Source organism: Pleurodeles waltl, chromosome 12, assembly GCF_031143425.1.
Source record: "Pleurodeles waltl isolate 20211129_DDA chromosome 12, aPleWal1.hap1.20221129, whole genome shotgun sequence".
In the NCBI taxonomy this organism is placed as follows: Eukaryota; Metazoa; Chordata; class Amphibia; order Caudata; family Salamandridae; genus Pleurodeles; species Pleurodeles waltl.
The window spans coordinates 120,277,803-120,304,937 of NC_090451.1; the positions used below are offsets into that span (position 1 = coordinate 120,277,803).

Below are 27,135 nucleotides of genomic sequence, written 5' to 3' on the forward strand. Positions count from 1 at the left end.
TACCACCTTAATCCAGTCAAGGATACCCTCCCTCTCTAGGGGCACTATGGCTACAGGTTTGGAGGTGACCTCCCCTGTGGCTATCCTGACTTTCTTTGTCTTTCCTGGGACATACATGTCTGGGGTCACTAACCGGTCACTCACTATAGTGTGACTGGCACCGGTGTCTCTCAGGCCAGTGGTAGGGATCCCATTCACTTGAATGTGGTGGAAGTGCCTACTCCCACCCTCAGGGATCACCAGCTTACCATCTGGTCCTGTCTCCCAGCTCAATGCTAGGAGGACTTCATCATCTGAGGAATCCTCCTCTATGGCTACACTGGACAGCCCAGTGCTAACCACCTTCTTTGGACAGGCTGCATCTCCTCTGAAGTGACCTATCTGCTGACAGTCAAAGCAAGCCCTACTGTCCAAGAGCTTTTTTAACCCTGGGTCTAACTGTCTCTGCTGGTCAGAGTGGGATTTACTCTCCTCCTTCTTAGGGTTCTGGGGTACAGAGGGAGTCTCTGTGGTGGGCTTACCACCTCCCTCCTTAGGTTTTTGGGGACCTGTCCCCCCCTTCTTGGAGTCTCCCCCCTGGGACTTGACAACCACCCTGGTTCTCAACCACTCATCAGCTGCCTCCCCTAGCTCTCTAGGGTTGGTCTGCTTAGAGTCCACTAGATGCTGGCGTAACCTTTCTTGGATACAATTGGTCAAGATGTGCTCTCTCATGATCAGATTGTATAACCCCTCATAAGTATCTACTTTGTTACCAATAATCCAGCCCTCTAGTGCCTTTAGTGAAATGTCCACAAAGTCAACCCAAGACTGGGTACTGACCTTCTGGGTGTCCCTGAACTTCATTCTATATTGCTCTGGGGTCAGACCAAACTTCTTGGCTAAGCACCTCTTCATACTAGGGTATGAATCTGCCTCCTCCCCCCTTAAGGTCAGAAGCCTATCCCTCCCTGAGTTGGGGACCAACTCCCACAAAAGGGAACCCCAGTATTGAGGCCTAACCCTTCTCATTTGGAGTGCCCTCTCAAAGGCCCCCAGCCACTTATCTATGTCATCCCCCTCTACATAAGCAGGAACCACCCCCTTGGATAATCTGGGGCAAACTCCCCCACCCATGGACACCTCAGCTTCTTTATCGCTGCTTCCATCTCTTTTCTCTTTGTATGCCCACTTTTTCTTTTCTAGGGCCAGCTTCTCTGCTTCCAAAGCTATGTATGCTAGCTGGGCCTCCAGCTCTCTTTCTCTGATGGATGGGTTCTCTCCTCCTGAAAGGACCCCCTTCCCACCACTAGCTTTGGATCTGCCCCTAGTGACTGTATTTACTGAGGACCGTTCTTCCTCATCCTCACTTGGGCTCAGATGCCTTCCCTCCCCTGAGTGGTTAGAGCTTGCATCCTCCCTTCCTTCTCCCTCCTCTGGAGCTTCTTCTGACTCTACCTCTTGGGCCTCAGCCCATGCTGTCAGGGATGTGATCAGGATTTGCTTCCTGAGATCAGTGGTTGCAGGCAACCCTCTTTCAATACACAACCCCCTAAACTGGACTACTGTCAGTGTGGGTAGGCTAGCCAGATCAAGCTCCATGGTTCCCTAGTTTTGTGTCAACAAAAACTTTTTGCCAAAATTGGAAACAAGAATTTAGAAAAATTACAAAAATTCAATAATTGAAATTAATCCAAATTTAAAAATTAAAAACAATTTTTGCACTAGGACAATTTAAAGGATTTTTAATTTGTTTTACCCAAAACTGTAACGTGATATTGAACACAAGTACAGGATCCCGTCGCTGCTTCCAATTATGTTGGAAAATGGGTTATTGGTAGGGCAGGTAGGTACCTACACCTAGCAACAAGCCACTAACCTCCACATAGGTACAGTTAGGTCTCAGTAAATTAATCCCAGCTCAACCCTTGGTAGCTTGGCAACGAGCGTCAAGGCTTAACTTAGGAGACAAAGTGTAAAGCATTCAAATATCACAAAACAGTAATTAAATAAAACACAGGAAACAGTTTAAAAATCCAAAACCAATTTATAAAAATAGTTTATATTTTTATCTTTAAAATGACACAAAAACAATTAAAATCGGTTCAGGGGAACCGGAGATATGAATTTTTAAAGTATTATTATTTTTCTAGCGCTTAGAAACAAAAAGCGCCAATCGGGTCATCTGGTTGCACCAGGACCGGGACAAAGTCAAAGTTTCAGGCCGACCGCGATGGAGCCCTGCTCGGCTACAAGTCACGGGAGGCCTCATTTAAAAAGTTACCTTCTGACTTAGTCTTTATTTTGAAGTTTTTCTTCACCGGGACGAACCTGCCAGTTGAATCCGACCTCCTGGAGCCCTTGTCCGGATACGCGATGTGGGTTTCCTTGGTGGAGACTTTTACCTTCGGACTTAGTCGTTTTTTCGAGATGAAAATCCTTCGACCGGGGTAAACCTGGATCTTGATCCGACGTCCATGGAGCCCTTCTCGGATACGATGGCTGGGAGGTCCCGGTCTACTTTTTACGTTCGGACTTAGTCTCTTTTTTGGATGTTTTTCTTTACCGGGACGAACCACGAAGTCAGGCCGGGTCGCGGTTGAGGCAAGCCGGCTAGAATTTCCGCGGCGGGTCGGTCCCTCTCTGGAGCTTTTTTCCAAAAATTCTCAAATCTTTTCCATACTTCTGGGGCTTCACCCAGATGTTCTTTTAAGGTTCTTTTGGGGTCCACAGCTCACCCCAAGGGTCCAGAAGTTCTGTGATGGTCCTTGGGGGGTGCGGACTTCAACTCCCAGAATGCACCTGGCGCAAACTCCTTTTTGGCCCCTGGACAGTGGTCAGCTGGTCGCTTTCTTCAGGAGTTGGTGCAGGGGACTCTGGTTAGCAATTTTTCACCTGTAGCAAACAGGGAGTCCCTACTTGAACCAGTTGAAGCCAGGCAAAGTCCTTCTTGTGGTGAAGCCCAAGTGTGCAGCTGGTGCAGTCCTTCTGAGTGCTGGGTCCAGGTGCATGCCAGGGGTCCAGCAGGGCAGTCCTTCTTCTTCTTTAGTTCCTTTCTTGTTGATTTCTGGAGGGGATCTGAGGTGTGGGTGCAGGTCTGCCAGTTTTATCCTTGCTCCTGGGTGAAAAGCAGGGGGGCCCTGATTCTCCAATCAGGGACAGGGTCGTCCCCCTGTGATGACCACTTCCTGGGAAGTGTGGCAAAAATCCATCCCAGAAGGCAACAGTCTCTACAAATCCAACATGGATGAATCTGATTTTTGGAGGTTACATCTGGCTGAGCCCACCCACTGGTGTGGCTAAAAATCATAAACACACCCCTCTCCTGCCCTTTCCTAATCTAATCAAGGGGGCACCTAATTGTCTGGGGTTGCAGGATGTGGGGGTGTTGCTGGGTGCTCCAAATGTCCTTCTCTGCCTTTGAAGACCAGTTTGGCAGCCCTCCCCCTTCTTGCCTCACCATCTGCTGAGGGGAGATTCTCTCCCCCAAGCACATTCCTTTGTGTGAAGCCTGGCCACTTCACACCTCATCAAGGCAGCCGGGCAGAAGCTGCTGCAGGCTGGCCAATCAGAGCACAGCAACAAAAACAATGCTGAGCTGAAATTGGCAACTTTTTAGGTAAAGTCTAAACTTTTTACCTGAACTAGTTATATTAAATCCAACAACTGGAAGTTGTAGGATTTATTACAAATATTAATTTGATACCAAATTCTTGGTATGCAACATTTAAGGAGACTTTAAAATTTAAAATAAAGTCTGCCCATTCTAGCCTATGAAGGCCATTTACTTCAATGAGGGAAAAACGAATTTGGCTGTTTTTACCTCACCAGGGCTTATAAATCTATTTTTATAAAGTCCCTGCTTATAGTTACATGGCACCCAGCCCTAGGGGCACATAGGGCACACCTTAGGGGTGACTTATATGTAAAAATAAGGTAGTTTAAGACTTTGGAAATACCTTTAATTCCAAAGTCGAATTTGCATATAACTTTAATTTAAAAGCAGCCAGCAAGGCAGGCTTGCTTTTAAAATGACACTGGGCACCTCAGCAGTGCACCTAGGTGTGCACCACCTATGCTGTGGTCCCTAAACCTACATGCCCTACCATATACTAGGGACTTATAGGTAGGTTAACTTAGCCAATTATAATTAGCCTAATTTGCATATCCATTTTACACAGAGCACAGGCCCTGGGACTGGTTAGCAGTACCCAGGGCACCATCAAAGTCAGGAAAACACCAGCAAAAAGAGGAAAATGGGGGCAAAAAGTTATGGGGCCTCTGCAATCAGCCCTGTTTTCTCACACACCTTAACTAACCTCAAATTAGCATCAGCATGTTGGGCTTCATGCAAAACAATTTAGCAAACACAAATTTGGAAAACATCTAACCATGGCCTCTATCAAAGAGCAGTTGGTAAAGAGAACGAAAAGGCAAACCGACAATTACAATTTTCATCAGATAGTTACCCATCCAACGGATCAGCAAACAGTGTCAGTCTTCGTCCTCAGGACATCAGTCGTTTTCACCATCAGCAAAGACAGGACAGGGCAAAGTCTCTTTATGGCATAGCTGAGGAACAAGAACTCCCCTCATATAGAGGAGATATAAGTATCAGGTAAGGAATAAGTAAAGGGAGGTTTAGAATATCAGGACGAACAAACGGCGAAGTCTCAAAGGAAATGGCCTAAATGGTTCAGTACAATGGCAAAGAATGGCTTGGAGTGGAATGTCCAATAAATGGCTGATTTCTGCTCGGGTCATGTGGTTAAATCAAAACTGTCTAATTTACTCCTAATTCCTCATTAGATAATAATTTGTGCATCGTTATGTCTGTCCAATAATTCTTTTACGCATTTCACCAGAATTTTCCACAAACCACAGTTCACATGTCGTTGATTGGCCCATGTTATTGACGTCTTCATCGGTTGGAATGTCAGGTAAGAAAAGTTACACTTTACGCACCAGTCAGTAGTTCCATTGTTTTCTCCTACTCCAGGCAGCCTTGCACCTGTTACGAATTACACTGTTGCATTCAGCAAGAATGTCTCCTTGAGCAAGTCGGGTCCCATGAGAAAGAATTTACTATAGCTACAAACATCTCTAGCTTCTGGAAAAGTACAGTTTTGTGTCCTTCAGGAAAACAGCACATTGCACGTTAGAAAAACACAGTTTAATATGAGACCAGGCAACTAGGCCCAGACCCTCGCTAAACTAAGGCCTAGTGCTTAATGAACAAACTCCTAATACATAACTCCAATTTTGATATGTTAATACAAATTCAAAACATCAGTACATAATTAATTCAGCATTAATGACTTTCATTAGTCTTCGTATACATTGGTAGCCACTCCCCATGGGCACATTTCAAACACGTGCATTATTTCTACATTAACACATTTTCTATGCAGTTTCATTACACACTATATTGCAAACTTCTACGTCACCCAACTCACCAACCCTCCGCCTGAGGAAAGATTTTGTGATTCATGCGCAGAACCCGGCCGGCGCTGTTTACAGTAATGCCTAAGCACAGTGCTCACCTGAACGGTGTTTCCAAACCGAGCCATTGTACTGTCGGAAATACCATGGGATACGTAATTTAACTTTCACATAAAATAGGGTTAACCCAGACCTACCGCATATTAAAAACTAAACACACAATAATAAATCGACCAGGGTGGGATTCGAACCCACGCATGCAGAGCACAATGGATTAGCAGTCCATCGCCTTAACCACTCGGCCACCTTGTCGTGTAAAGGTCAGTTTTCAGGAGGAAAAAATATAGTAGCCGAAATGTGTTCTATGAGGTGATAGTTGTCCACACATAATAAAGAGCATATATTTACAGATTGTTATGGCAACTTGTTGTCTTCAGCTTTGCTCTAAATGACCTTGTTGTCCTTCCCTACTTCAGCTTGAATTTATATGATATATGTAATGGAATCATGAAAATTACACATTCCAAACGTGTTCTATCCATATGTGATCTACTGTCACACTACCCTCAAATGAGCTAAGATTGCTTTATTTCAGTTGTACGTGGATTTAAAGTGCAATTTCATACAAATATTTTACTGGTATGGTGCTTTCGAGTCTCTAGGTGCCATTCATTGTTGGGGTGCTTACATGTCAACATTAGGCAGCAAATAGTACACAAATAAGGAAAACTGCCTTCCCATTTAATGTGCATTGTTCTGCAAAACGTTTTAAGCAGGAGAAAGTAAAACTTAGTTTATAAAACCGCCTAAACTGGGAGTATTGCCGCTACAGCTTTGACACTTCAGTTTAAAAACGTACGTGCATCAACAAGAAATATTTTTGCGCTAAATAAATTGCTGTCCGACTGCTCACGTAACGCATAAAACTGAGGCAGTCGTAATTACACCACATTGAAGTAATATCTTGGTGGTTTTCGTTGACGATGACTCAGCAGCAACAGATCAGATGACTTTTTATTAGTGATAGCGCATCACGTCCTTGATAAGTAAACTTACAAGGAGACACGCCTAGGTCGATGAAACTTTTGGACTACGTTCGGGGACTTCGCAGCACGAGATGTCTTTTGGCATCACAAATCAATGGATCAATATCTCAACAACAATCGCAATAACTAATCATCATGCTAATCAATAACCTTTAATGAGAGTCAATAAAGTGAACACACCATGACCTTTCAGTCACGAATAAAAACACCAATTTAGTTAAGTGTTAGGATACTTATTTCCCTATTGGTTACAATCTAAAGTCATTTCTGTTAATCTCATCGGCAATTCATCTCATTAGTAACTCTTCAGATTTGCAATTAGAAATACAATTAATCAATGCATGGAGAATATTCACTCAGTATTAACACATCATTAATAAGAACCAACTTAGCAAAGTCTCAGTAGTGCATGATTCAAAAAAGCAAGAACTCAGCAATTTGTCTATTTGCGTCAGATTTTAGTGAACACCTTAACCAACCTCAGATTAGCATCAGCATGTTGGGCTTCATGCAAAACAATTTAGCAAACACAAATTTGGAAAACATCTAACTATGGCCTCTATCAAAGAGCAGTTGGTACCGAGAAAGAAAAGGCCAGCCGACAATTACAATTTTCATCAGATAGTTACCCATCCAACGGATCAGCAAACAGCGTCAGTCTTTGTCCTCAGGCCATCAGTCGTTTTCACCATCAGCAAAGAAAGGACAGGGCAAAGCCTCTGTATTGCATAGCTGAGGAACAAGAACTCCCCTCATATAGAGGAGATATGAGTATCAGGTAAGGAATAAGTAAAGGGTGGTTTAGAGTATCAGGACGAACAAACGGCAAAGTCTCAAAGGAAATGGCCTAAATGGCTCAGTAGAATGGCAAAGAATGGGTTGGAGTGGAATGTCCAATAAATAGCTGATTTCTGCTCAGGTCATATGGTTAAATCAAAACTGTCTAATTTACTCCTAATTCCTCGTTGGATAATAATTTGTGCATCGTTATCTCTGTCCAATAATTATTCACGCATTTCACCAGAATTTTCCACAAACCATAGTTCAAATGTCGTTGATTGGCCCATGTTATTGACGTCTTCATCGGTTGGAATGTCAGGTAAGAAAAGTTACACTTTACGCACCCGTCAGTAGTTCCATTGTTTTCTCCTACTCCAGGCAACCTTGCACCTGTTACGAATTACACTGTTGCATTCAGCAAGAATGTCTCCTTGAGCAAGTCGGGTCCCATGAGAAAGAATTTACTACAGCTACACACATCTCTAGCTTCTGGAAAAGTACAGTTTCGTGTCCTTCAGGAAAACAGCACATTGCACGTTAGAAAAACACAGTTTAATATGAGACCAGGCATGTAGGCCCAGACCCTCGCTAAACTAAGGCCTAGTGCTTAATGTACAAACTCCTAATACATAACTCCAATTTTGATATGTTAATACAAGTTCAAAACATCAGTACATAATTAATTCAGCATTAATAACTTTCATTAGTCTTCGTATACATTGGTAGCCACTCCCCGTGGGCACATTTTAAATGCGTGCATTATTTCTACATTAACACATTTTCTATGCAGTTTCATTACACAATATATTGCAAACTTTTATGTCCCCCAACTTAACAACCCTCCGCCTGAGGAAAGAATTTGTGATTCATGCACAGAACCCGGCCGGCACTGTTTACAGTAATGCCTAAGCACAGTGCTCACCTGAGCGGTGTTTCCAAACCGAGGCATTGTACTGTCGGAAATACCATGGGATACGTAATTTAACTTTCACATAAAATAGGGTTAAACCAGACATACCGCATATTAAAAACTAAACACACAATAATAAACCGACAAAGGGTGGGATTCGAACCCACGCATGCAGAGCACAATGGATTAGCAGTCCATTGCCTTAACCACTCGGCCACCTTGTCAGGTAAAGGTCAGTTTTCAGGAGGAAAAAATATAGTAGCCGAAATGTGTTCTATGAGGTGATAGTTGTCCACACATAATAAACAGCATATATTTACAGATTGTTATGGCAACTCGTTGTCTTCAGCTTTGCTCTAAATGACCTTGTTGTCCTTCCCTACTTCAGCTTGAATTTATATGATATATGTAATGGAATCATGAAAATTACACATTCCAAACGTGTTCTATCCATATGTGATCTACTGTCACACTACCCTCAAATGAGCTAAGATTGCTTTATTTCAGTTGTACGTGGATTTAAAGTGCAATTTCATACACATATTTTACTGGTATGGTGCTTTCGAGTCTCTAGGTGTCATTCATTGTTGGGGTGCTTACATGTCAACATTAGGCAGCAAATAGTACACAAATAAGGAAAACTGCCTTCCCATTTAATGTGCATTGTTCTGCAAAACGTTTTAAGTAGGAGAAAGTAAAACTTAGTTTATAAAACCGCCTAAACTGGGAGTATTGCCGCTACAGCTTTGACACTTCAGTTTTAAAACGTACGTGCATCAACAAGAAATATTTTTGCGCTAAATAAATTGCTGTCCGACTGCTCACGTAACGCATAAACCTGAGGCAGTCGTAATTACACCACATTTAAGTAATATCTTGGTGGTTTTCGTTGACGATGACTCAGCAGCAACAGATCAGATGACTTTTTATTAGTGATAGCGCATCACAGCCTTGATAAGTAAACTTACAAGGAGACACGCCTAGGTCGATGAACCTTTTGGACTACGTTCGGGGACTTCCCAGTACGAGATGTCTTTTGGCATCACAAATCAATGGATCAATATCTCAACAACAATCGCAATAACTAATCATCATACTAATCAATAACCTTTAATGAGAGTCAATAAAGTGAACACACCATGACCTTTCAGTCATGAATAAAAACACCAATTTAGTTAAGTGTTAGGATACTTATTTCCCTATTAGTTACAATCTAAAGTCATTTCTGTTAATCTCATCGGCAATTCATCTCATTAGTAACTCTTCAGATTTGCAATTAGAAATGCAATTAATCAATGCATGGAGAATATTCACTCAGTATTAACACATCATTAATAAGAACCAACTTAGCAAAGTCTCAGTAGTGCATGATTCAAAAAAGCAAGAACTCAGCAATTTGTCTATTTGCGTCAGATTTTAGTGAACACCTTAACCAACCTCAAATTAGCATCAGCATGTTGGGCTTCATGCAAAACAATTTAGCAAACACAAATTTGGAAAACATCTAACTATGGCCTCTATCAAAGAGCAGTTGGTACCGAGAAAGAAAAGACAAGCCGACAATTACAATTTTCATCAGATAGTTACCCATCCAACGGATCAGCAAACAGCGTCAGTCTTTGTCCTCAGGGCATCAGTTGTTTTCACCATCAGCAAAGATAGGACAGGGCAAAGCCTCTGTATTGCATAGCTGAGGAACAAGAACTCCCCTCATATAGAGGAGATATGAGTATCAGGTAAGGAATAAGTAAAGGGTGGTTTAGAGTATCAGGACGAACAAACGGCAAAGTCTCAAAGGAAATGGCCTAAATGGCTCAGTAGAATGGCAAAGAATGGGTTGGAGTGGAATGTCCAATAAATAGCTGATTTCTGCTCAGGTCATATGGTTAAATCAAAATGGTCTAATTTACTCCTAATTCCTCGTTGGATAATAATTTGTGCATCGTTATCTCTGTCCAATAATTATTCACGCATTTCACCAGAATTTTCCACAAACCATAGTTCACATGTCGTTGATTGGCCCATGTTATTGACGTCTTCATCGGTTGGAATGTCAGGCAAGAAAAGTTACACTTTACGCACCAGTCAGTAGTTCCATTGTTTTCTCCTACTCCAGGCAACCTTGCACCTGTTACGAATTACACTGTTGCATTCAGCAAGAATGTCTCCTTGAGCAAGTCGGGTGCCATGAGAAAGAATTTACTACAGCTACACACATCTCTAGCTTCTGGAAAAGTACAGTTTCGTGTACTTCAGGAAAACAGCACATTGCACGTTAGAAAAACACAGTTTAATATGAGACCAGGCATGTAGGCCCAGACCCTCGCTAAACTAAGGCCTAGTGCTTAATGTACAAACTCCTAATACATAACTCCAATTTTGATATGTTAATACAAGTTCAAAACAGCAGTACATAATTAATTCAGCATTAATAACTTTCATTAGTCTTCGTATACATTGGTAGCCACTCCCCGTGGGCACATTTTAAACGCGTGCATTATTTCTACATTAACACATTTTCTATGCAGTTTCATTACACAATATATTGCAAACTTCTACGTCCCCCAACTTAACAACCCACCGCCTGAGGAAAGAATTTGTGATTCATGCACAGAACCCGGCCGGCGCTGTTTACAGTAATGCCTAAGCACAGTGCTCACCTGAGCGGTGTTTCCAAACCGAGGCATTGTACTGTCGGAAATACCATGGGATACTTAATTTAACTTTCACATAAAATAGGGTTAAACCAGACATACCGCATATTAAAAAGTAAACACACAATAATAAACCGACAAGGGTGGGATTCGAACCCACGCATGCAGAGCACAATGGATTAGCAGTCCATCGCCTTAACCACTCGGCCACCTTGTCTGTAAAGGTCAGTTTTCAGGAGGAAAAAATATAGTAGCCGAAATGTGTTCTATGAGGTGATAGTTGTCCACACATAATAAAGAGCATATATTTACAGATTGTTATGGCAACTTGTTGTCTTCAGCTTTGCTCTAAATGACCTTGTTGTCCTTCCCTACTTCAGCTTGAATTTATATGATATATGTAATGGAATCATGAAAATTACACATTCCAAACGTGTTCTATCCATATGTGATCTACTGTCACACTACCCTCAAATGAGCTAAGATTGCTTTATTTCAGTTGTACGTGGATTTAAAGTGCAATTTCATACAAATATTTTACTGGTATGGTGCTTTCGAGTCTCTAGGTGCCATTCATTGTTGGGGTGCTTACATGTCAACATTAGGCAGCAAATAGTACACAAATAAGGAAAACTGCCTTCCCATTTAATGTGCATTGTTCTGCAAAACGTTTTAAGCAGGAGAAAGTAAAACTTAGTTTATAAAACCGCCTAAACTGGGAGTATTGCCGCTACAGCTTTGACACTTCAGTTTAAAAACGTACGTGCATCAACAAGAAATATTTTTGCGCTAAATAAATTGCTGTCCGACTGCTCACGTAACGCATAAAACTGAGGCAGTCGTAATTACACCACATTTAAGTAATATCTTGGTGGTTTTCGTTGACGATGACTCAGCAGCAACAGATCAGATGACTTTTTATTAGTGATAGCGCATCACGGCCTTGATAAGTAAACTTACAAGGAGACACGCCTAGGTCTATGAACCTTTTGGACTACGTTTGGGGACTTCCCAGTACGAGATGTCTTTTGGCATCACAAATCAATGGATCAATATCTCAACAACAATCGCAATAACTAATCATCATGCTAATCAATAACCTTTAATGAGAGTCAATAAAGTGAACACACCATGACCTTTCAGTCATGAATAAAAACACCAATTTAGTTAAGTGTTAGGATACTTATTTCCCTATTGGTTACAATCTAAAGTCATTTCTGTTAATCTCATCGGCAATTCATCTCATTAGTAACTCTTCAGATTTGCAATTAGAAATACAATTAATCAATGCATGGAGAATATTCACTCAGTATTAACACATCATTAATAAGAACCAACTTAGCAAAGTCTCAGTAGTGCATGATTCAAAAAAGCAAGAACTCAGCAATTTGTCTATTTGCGTCAGATTTTAGTGAACACCTTAACCAACCTCAAATTAGCATCAGCATGTTGGGCTTCATGCAAAACAATTTAGCAAACACAAATTTGGAAAACATCTAACTATGGCCTCTATCAAAGAGCAGTTGGTACCGAGAAAGAAAAGGCCAGCCGACAATTAAAATTTTCATCAGATAGTTACCCATCCAACGGATCAGCAAACAGCGTCAGTCTTTGTCCGCAGGCCATCAGTCGTTTTCACCATCAGCAAAGAAAGGACAGGGCAAAGCCTCTGTATTGCATAGCTGAGGAACAAGAACTCCCCTCATATAGAGGAGATATGAGTATCAGGTAAGGAATAAGTAAAGGGTGGTTTAGAGTATCAGGACGAACAAACGGCAAAGTCTCAAAGGAAATGGCCTAAATGGCTCAGTAGAATGGCAAAGAATGGGTTGGAGTGGAATGTCCAATAAATAGCTGATTTCTGCTCAGGTCATATTGTTAAATCAAAACTGTCTAATTTACTCCTAATTCCTCGTTGGATAATAATTTGTGCATCGTTATCTCTGTCCAATAATTATTCACGCATTTCACCAGAATTTTCCACAAACCATAGTTCACATGTCGTTGATTGGCCCATGTTATTGACGTCTTCATCGGTTGGAATGTCAGGTAAGAAAAGTTACACTTTACGCACCAGTCAGTAGTTCCATTGTTTTCTCCTACTCCAGGCAACCTTGCACCTGTTACGAATTACACTGTTGCATTCGGCAAGAATGTCTCCTTGAGGAAGTCGGGTCCCATGAGAAAGAATTTACTACAGCTACACACATCTCTAGCTTCTGGAAAAGTACAGTTTCGTGTCCTTCAGGAAAACAGCACATTGCACGTTAGAAAAACACAGTTTAATATGAGACCAGGCATGTAGGCCCAGACCCTCGCTAAACTAAGGCCTAGTGCTTAATGTACAAACTCCTAATACATAACTCCAATTTTGATATGTTAATACAAGTTCAAAACATCAGTACATAATTAATTCAGCATTAATAACTTTCATTAGTCTTCGTATACATTGGTAGCCACTCCCCGTGGGCACATTTTAAACGTGTGCATTATTTCTACATTAACACATTTTCTATGCAGTTTCATTACACAATATATTGCAAACTTTTACGTCCCCCAACTTAACAACCCTCCGCCTGAGGAAAGAATTTGTGATTCATGCACAGAACCCGGCCGGCGCTGTTTACAGTAATGCCTAAGCACAGTGCTCACCTGAGCGGTGTTTCCAAACCGAGGCATTGTACTGTCGGAAATACCATGGGATACGTAATTTAACTTTCACATAAAATAGGGTTAAACCAGACATACCGCATATTAAAAAGTAAACACACAATAATAAACTGACAAGGGTGAGATTCGAACCCACGCATGCAGAGCACAATGGATAGCAGTCCATCGCCTTAACCACTCGGCCACCTTGTCGTGTAAAGGTCAGTTTTCAGGAGGAAAAAATATAGTAGCCGAAATGTGTTCTATGAGGTGATAGTTGTCCACACATAATAAAGAGCATATATTTACAGATTGTTATGGCAACTTGTTGTCTTCAGCTTTGCTCTAAATGACCTTGTTGTCCTTCCCTACCTCAGCTTGAATTTATATGATATATGTAATGGAATCATGAAAATTACACATTCCAAACGTGTGCTATCCATATGTGATCTACTGTCACACTACCCTCAAATGAGCTAAGATTGCTTTATTTCAGTTGTACGTGGATTTAAAGTGCAATTTCATACAAATATTTTACTGGTATGGTGCATTCGAGTCTCTAGGTGTCATTCATTGTTGGGGTGCTTACATGTCAACATTAGGCAGCAAATAGTACACAAATAAGGAAAACTGCCTTCCCATTTAATGTGCATTGTTCTGCAAAACGTTTTAAGTAGGAGAAAGTAAAACTTAGTTTATAAAACCGACTAAACTGGGAGCATTGCCGCTACAGCTTTGACACTTCAGTTTAAAAACGTACGTGCATCAACAAGAAATATTTTTGCGCTAAATAAATTGCTGTCCGACTGCTCACGTAACGCATAAAACTGAGGCAGTCGTAATTACACCACATTGAAGTAATATCTTGGTGGTTTTCGTTGACGATGACTCAGCAGCAACAGATCAGATTACTTTTTATTAGTGATAGCGCATCACGGCCTTGATAAGTAAACTTACAAGGAGACACGCCTAGGTCGATGAACCTTTTGGACTACATTCGGGGACTTCCCAGTACGAGATGTCTTTTGGCATCACAAATCAATGGATCAATATCTCAACAACAATCGCAATAACTAATCATCATGCTAATCAATAACCTTTAATGAGAGTCAATAAAGTGAACACACCATGACCTTTCAGTCATGAATAAAAACACCAATTTAGTTAAGTGTTAGGATACTTATTTCCCTATTGGTTACAATCTAAAGTCATTTCTGTTAATCTCATCGGCAATTCATCTCATTAGTAACTCTTCAGATTTGCAATTAGAAATGCAATTAATCAATGCATGGAGAATATTCACTCAGTATTAACACATCATTAATAAGAACCAACTTAGCAAAGTCTCAGTAGTGCATGATTCAAAAAAGCAAGAACTCAGCAATTTGTCTATTTGCGTCAGATTTTTGTGAACACCTTAACCAACCTCAAATTAGAATCAGCATGTTGGGCTTCATGCAAAACAATTTAGCAAACACAAATTTGGAAAACATCTAACTATGGCCTCTATCAAAGAGCAGTTGGTACCGAGAAAGAAAAGGCAAGCCGACAATTACAATTTTCATCAGATAGTTACCCATCCAACGGATCAGCAAACAGCGTCAGTCTTTGTCCTCAGGGCATCAGTCGTTTTCACCATCAGCAAAGATAGGACAGGGCAAAGCCTCTGTATTGCATAGCTGAGGAACAAGAACTCCCCTCATATAGAGGAGACATGAGTATCAGGTAAGGAATAAGTAAAGGGTGGTTTAGAGTATCAGGACGAACAAACGGCAAAGTCTCAAAGGAAATGGCCTAAATGGCTCAGTAGAATGGCAAAGAATGGGTTGGAGTGGAATGTCCAATAAATAGCTGATTTCTGCTCAGGTCATATGGTTAAATCAAAACTGTCTAATTTACTCCTAATTCCTCGTTGGATAATAATTTTTGCATCGTTATCTCTGTCCAATAATTATTCACGCATTTCACCAGAATTTTCCACAAACCATAGTTCACATGTCGTTGATTGGCCCATGTTATTGACGTCTTCATCGGTTGGAATGTCAGGTAAGAAAAGTTACACTTTACGCACCAGTCAGTAGTTCCATTGTTTTCTCCTACTCCAGGCAACCTGGCACCTGTTACGAATTACACTGTTGCATTCAGCAAGAATGTCTCCTTGAGCAAGTCGGGTCCCATGAGAAAGAATTTACTACAGCTACACACATCTCTAGCTTCTGGAAAAGTACAGTTTCGTGTCCTTCAGGAAAACAGCACATTGCACGTTAGAAAAACACAGTTTAATATGAGACCAGGCATGTAGGCCCAGACCCTCGCTAAACTAAGGCCTAGTGCTTAATGTACAAACTCCTAATACATAACTCCAATTTTGATATGTTAATACAAGTTCAAAACATCAGTACATAATTAATTCAGCATTAATAACTTTCATTAGTCTTCGTATACATTGGTAGCCACTCCCCGTGGACACATTTCAAACGCGTGCATTATTTCTACATTAACACATTTTCTATGCAGTTTCATTACACAATATATTGCAAACTTCTACGTCCCCCAACTTAACAACCCTCCGCCTGAGGAAAGAATTTGTGATTCATGCACAGAACCCGGCCGGCGCTGTTTACAGTAATGCCTAAGCACAGTGCTCACCTGAGCGGTGTTTCCAAACCGAGGCATTGTACTGTCGGAAATACCATGGGATACGTAATTTAACTTTCACATAAAATAGGGTTAAACCAGACATACCGCATATTAAAAAGTAAACACACAATAATAAACCGACAAGGGTGGGATTCGAACCCACGCATGCAGAGCACAATGGATTAGCAGTCCCTTGCCTTAACCACTCGGCCACCTTGTCATGTAAAGGTCAGTTTTCAGGAGGAAAAAATATAGTAGCCGAAATGTGTTCTATGAGGTGATAGTTGTCCACACATAATAAAGAGCATATATTTACAGATTGTTATGGCAACTCGTTGTCTTCAGCTTTGCTCTAAATGACCTTGTTGTCCTTCCCTACTTCAGCTTGAATTTATATGATATATGTGATGGAATCATGAAAATTACACATTCCAAACGTGTTCTATCCATATGTGATCTACTGTCACACTACCGTCAAATGAGCTAAGATTGCTTTATTTCAGTTGTACGTGGATTTAAAGTGCAATTTCATACACATATTTTACTGGTATGGTGCTTTCGAGTCTCTAGGTGTCATTCATTGTTGGGGTGCTTACATGTCAACATTAGGCAGCAAATAGTACACAAATAAGGAAAACTGCCTTCCCATTTAATGTGCATTGTTCTGCAAAACGTTTTAAGTAGGAGAAAGTAAAACTTAGTTTATAAAACCGCCTAAACTGGGAGTATTGCCGCTACAGCTTTGACACTTCAGTTTAAAAACGTACGTGCATCAACAAGAAATATTTTTGCGCTAAATAAATTGCTGTCCGACTGCTCACGTAACGCATAAAACTGAGGCAGTCGTAATTACACCACATTGAAGTGATATCTTGGTGGTTTTCGTTGACGATGACTCAGCAGCAACAGATCAGATGACTTTTATTAGTGATAGCGCATCACAGCCTTGATAAGTAAACTTACAAGGAGACACGCCTAGGTCGATGAACCTTTTGGACTACGTTCGGGGACTTCCCAGTACGAGATGTCTTTTGGCATCACAAATCAATGGATCAATATCTCAACAACAATCGCAATAACTAATCATCATACTAATCAATAACCTTTAATGAGAGTCAATAAAGTGAACACACCATGACCTTTCAGTCATGAATAAAAACACCAATTTAGTTAAGTGTTAGGATACTTATTTCCCTATTGGTTACAATCTAAAGTCATTTCTGTTAATCTCATCGGCAATTCATCTCATTAGTAACTCTTCAGATTTGCAATTAGAAATACAATTAATCAATGCATGGAGAATATTCACTCAGTATTAACACATCATTAATAAGAACCAACTTAGCAAAGTCTCAGTAGTGCATGATTCAAAAAAGCAAGAACTCAGCAATTTGTCTATTTGCGTCAGATTTTAGTGAACACCTTAACCAACCTCAAATTAGCATCAGCATGTTGGGCTTCATGCAAAACAATTTAGCAAACACAAATTTGGAAAACATCTAACTATGGCCTCTATCAAAGAGCAGTTGGTACCGAGAAAGAAAAGGCCAGCCGACAATTACAATTTTCATCAGATAGTTACCCATCCAACGGATCAGCAAACAGCGTCAGTCTTTGTCCTCAGGCCATCAGTCGTTTTCACCATCAGCAAAGATAGGACAGGGCAAAGCCTCTGTATTGCATAGCTGAGGAACAAGAACTCCCCTCATATAGAGGAGATATGAGTATCAGGTAAGGAATAAGTAAAGGGTGGTTTAGAGTATCAGGACGAACAAACGGCAAAGTCTCAAAGGAAATGGCCTAAATGGCTCAGTAGAATGGCAAAGAATGGGTTGGAGTGGAATGTCCAATAAATAGCTGATTTCTGCTCAGGTCATATGGTTAAATCAAAACTGTCTAATTTACTCCTAATTCCTCGTTGGATAATAATTTTTGCATCGTTATCTCTGTCCAATAATTATTCACGCATTTCACCAGAATTTTCCACAAACCATAATTCACATGTCGTTTATTGGCCCATGTTATTGAGGTCTTCATCGGTTGGAATGTCAGGTAAAAAAAGTTACACTTTACGCACCAGTCAGTAGTTCCATTGTTTTCTCCTACTCCAGGCAACCTGGCACCTGTTACGAATTACACTGTTGCATTCAGCAAGAATGTCTCCTTGAGCAAGTCGGGTCCCATGAGAAAGAATTTACTACAGCTACACACATCTCTAGCTTCTGGAAAAGTACAGTTTCGTGTCCTTCAGGAAAACAGCACATTGCACGTTAGAAAAACACAGTTTAATATGAGACCAGGCATGTAGGCCCAGACCCTCGCTAAACTAAGGCCTAGTGCTTAATGTACAAACTCCTAATACATAACTCCAATTTTGATATGTTAATACAAGTTCAAAACATCAGTACATAATTAATTCAGCATTAATAACTTTCATTAGTCTTCGTATACATTGGTAGCCACTCCCCGTGGGCACATTTCAAACGCGTGCATTATTTCTACATTAACACATTTTCTATGCAGTTTCATTACACAATATATTGCAAACTTCTACGTCCCCCAACTTAACAACCCTCCGCCTGAGGAAAGAATTTGTGATTCATGCACAGAACCCGGCCGGCGCTGTTTACAGTAATGCCTAAGCACAGTGCTCACCTGAGCGGTGTTTCCAAACCGAGGGATTGTACTGTCGGAAATACCATGGGATACGTAATTTAACTTTCACATAAAATAGGGTTAAACCAGACATACCGCATATTAAAAAGTAAACACACAATAATAAACCTACAAGGGTGGGATTCGAACCCACGCATGCAGAGCACAATGGATTAGCAGTCCATTGCCATAACCACTCGTCCACCTTGTCAAGTAAATGTCAGTTTTCAGGAGGAAAAAATATAGTAGCCGAAATGTGTTCTATGAGGTGATAGTTGTCCACACATAATAAACAGCATATATTTACAGATTGTTATGGCAACTCGTTGTCTTCAGCTTTGCTCTAAATGACCTTGTTGTCCTTCCCTACTTCAGCTTGAATTTATATGATATATGTAATGGAATCATGAAAATTACACATTCCAAACGTGTTCTATCCATATGTGATCTACTGTCACACTACCCTCAAATGAGCTAAGATTGCTTTATTTCAGTTGTACGTGGATTTAAAGTGCAATTTCATACACATATTTTACTGGTATGGTGCTTTCGAGTCTCTAGGTGTCATTCATTGTTGGGGTGCTTACATGTCAACATTAGGCAGCAAATAGTACACAAATAAGGAAAACTGCCTTCCCATTTAATGTGCATTGTTCTGCAAAACGTTTTAAGTAGGAGAAAGTAAAACTTAGTTTATAAAACCGCCTAAACTGGGAGTATTGCCGCTACAGCTTTGACACTTCAGTTTAAAAACGTACGTGCATCAACAAGAAATATTTTTGCGCTAAATAAATTGCTGTCCGACTGCTCACGTAACGCATAAAACTGAGGCAGTCGTAATTACACCACATTGAAGTAATATCTTGGTGGTTTTCGTTGACGATGACTCAGCAGCAACAGATCAGATGACTTTTTATTAGTGCTAGCGCATCACAGCCTTGATAAGTAAACTTACAAGGAGACACGCCTAGGTCGATGAACCTTTTGGACTACGTTCGGGGACTTCCCAGTACGAGATGTCTTTTGGCATCACAAATCAATGGATCAATATCTCAACAACAATCGCAATAACTAATCATCATACTAATCAATAACCTTTAATGAGAGTCAATAAAGTGAACACACCATGACCTTTCAGTCATGAATAAAAACACCAATTTAGTTAAGTGTTAGGATACTTATTTCCCTATTAGTTACAATCTAAAGTCATTTCTGTTAATCTCATCGGCAATTCATCTCATTAGTAACTCTTCAGATTTGCAATTAGAAATGCAATTAATCAATGCATGGAGAATATTCACTCAGTATTAACACATCATTAATAAGAACCAACTTAGCAAAGTCTCAGTAGTGCATGATTCAAAAAAGCAAGAACTCAGCAATTTGTCTATTTGCGTCAGATTTTAGTGAACACCTTAACCAACCTCAAATTAGCATCAGCATGTTGGGCTTCATGCAAAACAATTTAGCAAACACAAATTTGGAAAACATCTAACTATGGCCTCTATCAAAGAGCAGTTGGTACCGAGAAAGAAAAGACAAGCCGACAATTACAATTTTCATCAGATAGTTACCCATCCAACGGATCAGCAAACAGCGTCAGTCTTTGTCCTCAGGGCATCAGTTGTTTTCACCATCAGCAAAGATAGGACAGGGCAAAGCCTCTGTATTGCATAGCTGAGGAACAAGAACTCCCCTCATATAGAGGAGATATGAGTATCAGGTAAGGAATAAGTAAAGGGTGGTTTAGAGTATCAGGACGAACAAACGGCAAAGTCTCAAAGGAAATGGCCTAAATGGCTCAGTAGAATGGCAAAGAATGGGTTGGAGTGGAATGTCCAATAAATAGCTGATTTCTGCTCAGGTCATATGGTTAAATCAAAATGGTCTAATTTACTCCTAATTCCTCGTTGGATAATAATTTGTGCATCGTTATCTCTGTCCAATAATTATTCACGCATTTCACCAGAATTTTCCACAAACCATAGTTCACATGTCGTTGATTGGCCCATGTTATTGACGTCTTCATCGGTTGGAATGTCAGGCAAGAAAAGTTACACTTTACGCACCAGTCAGTAGTTCCATTGTTTTCTCCTACTCCAGGCAACCTTGCACCTGTTACGAATTACACTGTTGCATTCAGCAAGAATGTCTCCTTGAGCAAGTCGGGTGCCATGAGAAAGAATTTACTACAGCTACACACATCTCTAGCTTCTGGAAAAGTACAGTTTCGTGTACTTCAGGAAAACAGCACATTGCACGTTAGAAAAACACAGTTTAATATGAGACCAGGCATGTAGGCCCAGACCCTCGCTAAACTAAGGCCTAGTGCTTAATGTACAAACTCCTAATACATAACTCCAATTTTGATATGTTAATACAAGTTCAAAACAGCAGTACATAATTAATTCAGCATTAATAACTTTCATTAGTCTTCGTATACATTGGTAGCCACTCCCCGTGGGCACATTTTAAACGCGTGCATTATTTCTACATTAACACATTTTCTATGCAGTTTCATTACACAATATATTGCAAACTTCTACGTCCCCCAACTTAACAACCCACCGCCTGAGGAAAGAATTTGTGATTCATGCACAGAACCCGGCCGGCGCTGTTTACAGTAATGCCTAAGCACAGTGCTCACCTGAGCGGTGTTTCCAAACCGAGGCATTGTACTGTCGGAAATACCATGGGATACTTAATTTAACTTTCACATAAAATAGGGTTAAACCAGACATACCGCATATTAAAAAGTAAACACACAATAATAAACCGACAAGGGTGGGATTCGAACCCACGCATGCAGAGCACAATGGATTAGCAGTCCATCGCCTTAACCACTCGGCCACCTTGTCTGTAAAGGTCAGTTTTCAGGAGGAAAAAATATAGTAGCCGAAATGTGTTCTATGAGGTGATAGTTGTCCACACATAATAAAGAGCATATATTTACAGATTGTTATGGCAACTTGTTGTCTTCAGCTTTGCTCTAAATGACCTTGTTGTCCTTCCCTACTTCAGCTTGAATTTATATGATATATGTAATGGAATCATGAAAATTACACATTCCAAACGTGTTCTATCCATATGTGATCTACTGTCACACTACCCTCAAATGAGCTAAGATTGCTTTATTTCAGTTGTACGTGGATTTAAAGTGCAATTTCATACAAATATTTTACTGGTATGGTGCTTTCGAGTCTCTAGGTGCCATTCATTGTTGGGGTGCTTACATGTCAACATTAGGCAGCAAATAGTACACAAATAAGGAAAACTGCCTTCCCATTTAATGTGCATTGTTCTGCAAAACGTTTTAAGCAGGAGAAAGTAAAACTTAGTTTATAAAACCGCCTAAACTGGGAGTATTGCCGCTACAGCTTTGACACTTCAGTTTAAAAAAGTACGTGCATCAACAAGAAATATTTTTGCGCTAAATAAATTGCTGTCCGACTGCTCACGTAACGCATAAAACTGAGGCAGTCGTAATTACACCACATTTAAGTAATATCTTGGTGGTTTTCGTTGACGATGACTCAGCAGCAACAGATCAGATGACTTTTTATTAGTGATAGCGCATCACGGCCTTGATAAGTAAACTTACAAGGAGACACGCCTAGGTCTATGAACCTTTTGGACTACGTTTGGGGACTTCCCAGTACGAGATGTCTTTTGGCATCACAAATCAATGGATCAATATCTCAACAACAATCGCAATAACTAATCATCATGCTAATCAATAACCTTTAATGAGAGTCAATAAAGTGAACACACCATGACCTTTCAGTCATGAATAAAAACACCAATTTAGTTAAGTGTTAGGATACTTATTTCCCTATTGGTTACAATCTAAAGTCATTTCTGTTAATCTCATCGGCAATTCATCTCATTAGTAACTCTTCAGATTTGCAATTAGAAATACAATTAATCAATGCATGGAGAATATTCACTCAGTATTAACACATCATTAATAAGAACCAACTTAGCAAAGTCTCAGTAGTGCATGATTCAAAAAAGCAAGAACTCAGCAATTTGTCTATTTGCGTCAGATTTTAGTGAACACCTTAACCAACCTCAAATTAGCATCAGCATGTTGGGCTTCATGCAAAACAATTTAGCAAACACAAATTTGGAAAACATCTAACTATGGCCTCTATCAAAGAGCAGTTGGTACCGAGAAAGAAAAGGCCAGCCGACAATTAAAATTTTCATCAGATAGTTACCCATCCAACGGATCAGCAAACAGCGTCAGTCTTTGTCCGCAGGCCATATGTCGTTTTCACCATCAGCAAAGAAAGGACAGGGCAAAGCCTCTGTATTGCATAGCTGAGGAACAAGAACTCCCCTCATATAGAGGAGATATGAGTATCAGGTAAGGAATAAGTAAAGGGTGGTTTAGAGTATCAGGACGAACAAACGGCAAAGTCTCAAAGGAAATGGCCTAAATGGCTCAGTAGAATGGCAAAGAATGGGTTGGAGTGGAATGTCCAATAAATAGCTGATTTCTGCTCAGGTCATATTGTTAAATCAAAACTGTCTAATTTACTCCTAATTCCTCGTTGGATAATAATTTGTGCATCGTTATCTCTGTCCAATAATTATTCACGCATTTCACCAGAATTTTCCACAAACCATAGTTCACATGTCGTTGATTGGCCCATGTTATTGACGTCTTCATCGGTTGGAATGTCAGGTAAGAAAAGTTACACTTTACGCACCAGTCAGTAGTTCCATTGTTTTCTCCTACTCCAGGCAACCTTGCACCTGTTACGAATTACACTGTTGCATTCGGCAAGAATGTCTCCTTGAGGAAGTCGGGTCCCATGAGAAAGAATTTACTACAGCTACACACATCTCTAGCTTCTGGAAAAGTACAGTTTCGTGTCCTTCAGGAAAACAGCACATTGCACGTTAGAAAAACACAGTTTAATATGAGACCAGGCATGTAGGCCCAGACCCTCGCTAAACTAAGGCCTAGTGCTTAATGTACAAACTCCTAATACATAACTCCAATTTTGATATGTTAATACAAGTTCAAAACATCAGTACATAATTAATTCAGCATTAATAACTTTCATTAGTCTTCGTATACATTGGTAGCCACTCCCCGTGGGCACATTTTAAACGTGTGCATTATTTCTACATTAACACATTTTCTATGCAGTTTCATTACACAATATATTGCAAACTTTTACGTCCCCCAACTTAACAACCCTCCGCCTGAGGAAAGAATTTGTGATTCATGCACAGAACCCGGCCGGCGCTGTTTACAGTAATGCCTAAGCACAGTGCTCACCTGAGCGGTGTTTCCAAACCGAGGCATTGTACTGTCGGAAATACCATGGGATACGTAATTTAACTTTCACATAAAATAGGGTTAAACCAGACATACCGCATATTAAAAAGTAAACACACAATAATAAACTGACAAGGGTGAGATTCGAACCCACGCATGCAGAGCACAATGGATAGCAGTCCATCGCCTTAACCACTCGGCCACCTTGTCGTGTAAAGGTCAGTTTTCAGGAGGAAAAAATATAGTAGCCGAAATGTGTTCTATGAGGTGATAGTTGTCCACACATAATAAAGAGCATATATTTACAGATTGTTATGGCAACTTGTTGTCTTCAGCTTTGCTCTAAATGACCTTGTTGTCCTTCCCTACCTCAGCTTGAATTTATATGATATATGTAATGGAATCATGAAAATTACACATTCCAAACGTGTGCTATCCATATGTGATCTACTGTCACACTACCCTCAAATGAGCTAAGATTGCTTTATTTCAGTTGTACGTGGATTTAAAGTGCAATTTCATACAAATATTTTACTGGTATGGTGCATTCGAGTCTCTAGGTGTCATTCATTGTTGGGGTGCTTACATGTCAACATTAGGCAGCAAATAGTACACAAATAAGGAAAACTGCCTTCCCATTTAATGTGCATTGTTCTGCAAAACGTTTTAAGTAGGAGAAAGTAAAACTTAGTTTATAAAACCGACTAAACTGGGAGCATTGCCGCTACAGCTTTGACACTTCAGTTTAAAAACGTACGTGCATCAACAAGAAATATTTTTGCGCTAAATAAATTGCTGTCCGACTGCTCACGTAACGCATAAAACTGAGGCAGTCGTAATTACACCACATTGAAGTAATATCTTGGTGGTTTTCGTTGACGATGACTCAGCAGCAACAGATCAGATTACTTTTTATTAGTGATAGCGCATCACGGCCTTGATAAGTAAACTTACAAGGAGACACGCCTAGGTCGATGAACCTTTTGGACTACATTCGGGGACTTCCCAGTACGAGATGTCTTTTGGCATCACAAATCAATGGATCAATATCTCAACAACAATCGCAATAACTAATCATCATGCTAATCAATAACCTTTAATGAGAGTCAATAAAGTGAACACACCATGACCTTTCAGTCATGAATAAAAACACCAATTTAGTTAAGTGTTAGGATACTTATTTCCCTATTGGTTACAATCTAAAGTCATTTCTGTTAATCTCATCGGCAATTCATCTCATTAGTAACTCTTCAGATTTGCAATTAGAAATGCAATTAATCAATGCATGGAGAATATTCACTCAGTATTAACACATCATTAATAAGAACCAACTTAGCAAAGTCTCAGTAGTGCATGATTCAAAAAAGCAAGAACTCAGCAATTTGTCTATATGCGTCAGATTTTTGTGAACACCTTAACCAACCTCAAATTAGAATCAGCATGTTGGGCTTCATGCAAAACAATTTAGCAAACACAAATTTGGAAAACATCTAACTATGGCCTCTATCAAAGAGCAGTTGGTACCGAGAAAGAAAAGGCAAGCCGACAATTACAATTTTCATCAGATAGTTACCCATCCAACGGATCAGCAAACAGCGTCAGTCTTTGTCCTCAGGGCATCAGTCGTTTTCACCATCAGCAAAGATAGGACAGGGCAAAGCCTCTGTATTGCATAGCTGAGGAACAAGAACTCCCCTCATATAGAGGAGATATGAGTATCAGGTAAGGAATAAGTAAAGGGTGGTTTAGAGTATCAGGACGAACAAACGGCAAAGTCTCAAAGGAAATGGCCTAAATGGCTCAGTAGAATGGCAAAGAATGGGTTGGAGTGGAATGTCCAATAAATAGCTGATTTCTGCTCAGGTCATATGGTTAAATCAAAACTGTCTAATTTACTCCTAATTCCTCGTTGGATAATAATTTTTGCATCGTTATCTCTGTCCAATAATTATTCACGCATTTCACCAGAATTTTCCACAAACCATAGTTCACATGTCGTTGATTGGCCCATGTTATTGACGTCTTCATCGGTTGGAATGTCAGGTAAGAAAAGTTACACTTTACGCACCAGTCAGTAGTTCCATTGTTTTCTCCTACTCCAGGCAACCTGGCACCTGTTACGAATTACACTGTTGCATTCAGCAAGAATGTCTCCTTGAGCAAGTCGGGTCCCATGAGAAAGAATTTACTACAGCTACACACATCTCTAGCTTCTGGAAAAGTACAGTTTCGTGTCCTTCAGGAAAACAGCACATTGCACGTTAGAAAAACACAGTTTAATATGAGACCAGGCATGTAGGCCCAGACCCTCGCTAAACTAAGGCCTAGTGCTTAATGTACAAACTCCTAATACATAACTCCAATTTTGATATGTTAATACAAGTTCAAAACATCAGTACATAATTAATTCAGCATTAATAACTTTCATTAGTCTTCGTATACATTGGTAGCCACTCCCCGTGGACACATTTCAAACGCGTGCATTATTTCTACATTAACACATTTTCTATGCAGTTTCATTACACAATATATTGCAAACTTCTACGTCCCCCAACTTAACAACCCTCCGCCTGAGGAAAGAATTTGTGATTCATGCACAGAACCCGGCCGGCGCTGTTTACAGTAATGCCTAAGCACAGTGCTCACCTGAGCGGTGTTTCCAAACCGAGGCATTGTACTGTCGGAAATACCATGGGATACGTAATTTAACTTTCACATAAAATAGGGTTAAACCAGACATACCGCATATTAAAAAGTAAACACACAATAATAAACCGACAAGGGTGGGATTCGAACCCACGCATGCAGAGCACAATGGATTAGCAGTCCCTTGCCTTAACCACTCGGCCACCTTGTCATGTAAAGGTCAGTTTTCAGGAGGAAAAAATATAGTAGCCGAAATGTGTTCTATGAGGTGATAGTTGTCCACATATAATAAAGAGCATATATTTACAGATTGTTATGGCAACTCGTTGTCTTCAGCTTTGCTCTAAATGACCTTGTTGTCCTTCCCTACTTCAGCTTGAATTTATATGATATATGTGATGGAATCATGAAAATTACACATTCCAAACGTGTTCTATCCAT

At 40.2% G+C, this 27,135-nt stretch overlaps 6 non-coding genes across 6 annotated transcripts; all 6 read right to left on the reverse strand.

Annotated features, from left to right (window-relative positions):
- Positions 1–5,651: 5,651 nt before the first annotated feature.
- TRNAS-GCU (transfer RNA serine (anticodon GCU)) lies at positions 5,652–5,733 on the reverse strand. The gene has a single exon. It is a non-coding gene; the product is annotated as a tRNA-Ser (tRNA).
- Positions 5,734–8,298: 2,565 nt separating this feature from the next.
- Positions 8,299–8,381, reverse strand: TRNAS-GCU (transfer RNA serine (anticodon GCU)). Its single transcript has one exon. It is a non-coding gene; the product is annotated as a tRNA-Ser (tRNA).
- A 2,565-nt stretch (positions 8,382–10,946) lies between these two features.
- TRNAS-GCU (transfer RNA serine (anticodon GCU)) lies at positions 10,947–11,028 on the reverse strand. Its single transcript has one exon. It is a non-coding gene; the product is annotated as a tRNA-Ser (tRNA).
- Positions 11,029–16,238: 5,210 nt separating this feature from the next.
- On the reverse strand, positions 16,239–16,320 carry TRNAS-GCU (transfer RNA serine (anticodon GCU)). The gene has a single exon. It is a non-coding gene; the product is annotated as a tRNA-Ser (tRNA).
- A 5,211-nt stretch (positions 16,321–21,531) lies between these two features.
- TRNAS-GCU (transfer RNA serine (anticodon GCU)) lies at positions 21,532–21,613 on the reverse strand. Its single transcript has one exon. It is a non-coding gene; the product is annotated as a tRNA-Ser (tRNA).
- A 5,210-nt stretch (positions 21,614–26,823) lies between these two features.
- TRNAS-GCU (transfer RNA serine (anticodon GCU)) lies at positions 26,824–26,905 on the reverse strand. Its single transcript has one exon. It is a non-coding gene; the product is annotated as a tRNA-Ser (tRNA).
- Between the last annotated feature and the right edge of the window lie 230 nt (positions 26,906–27,135).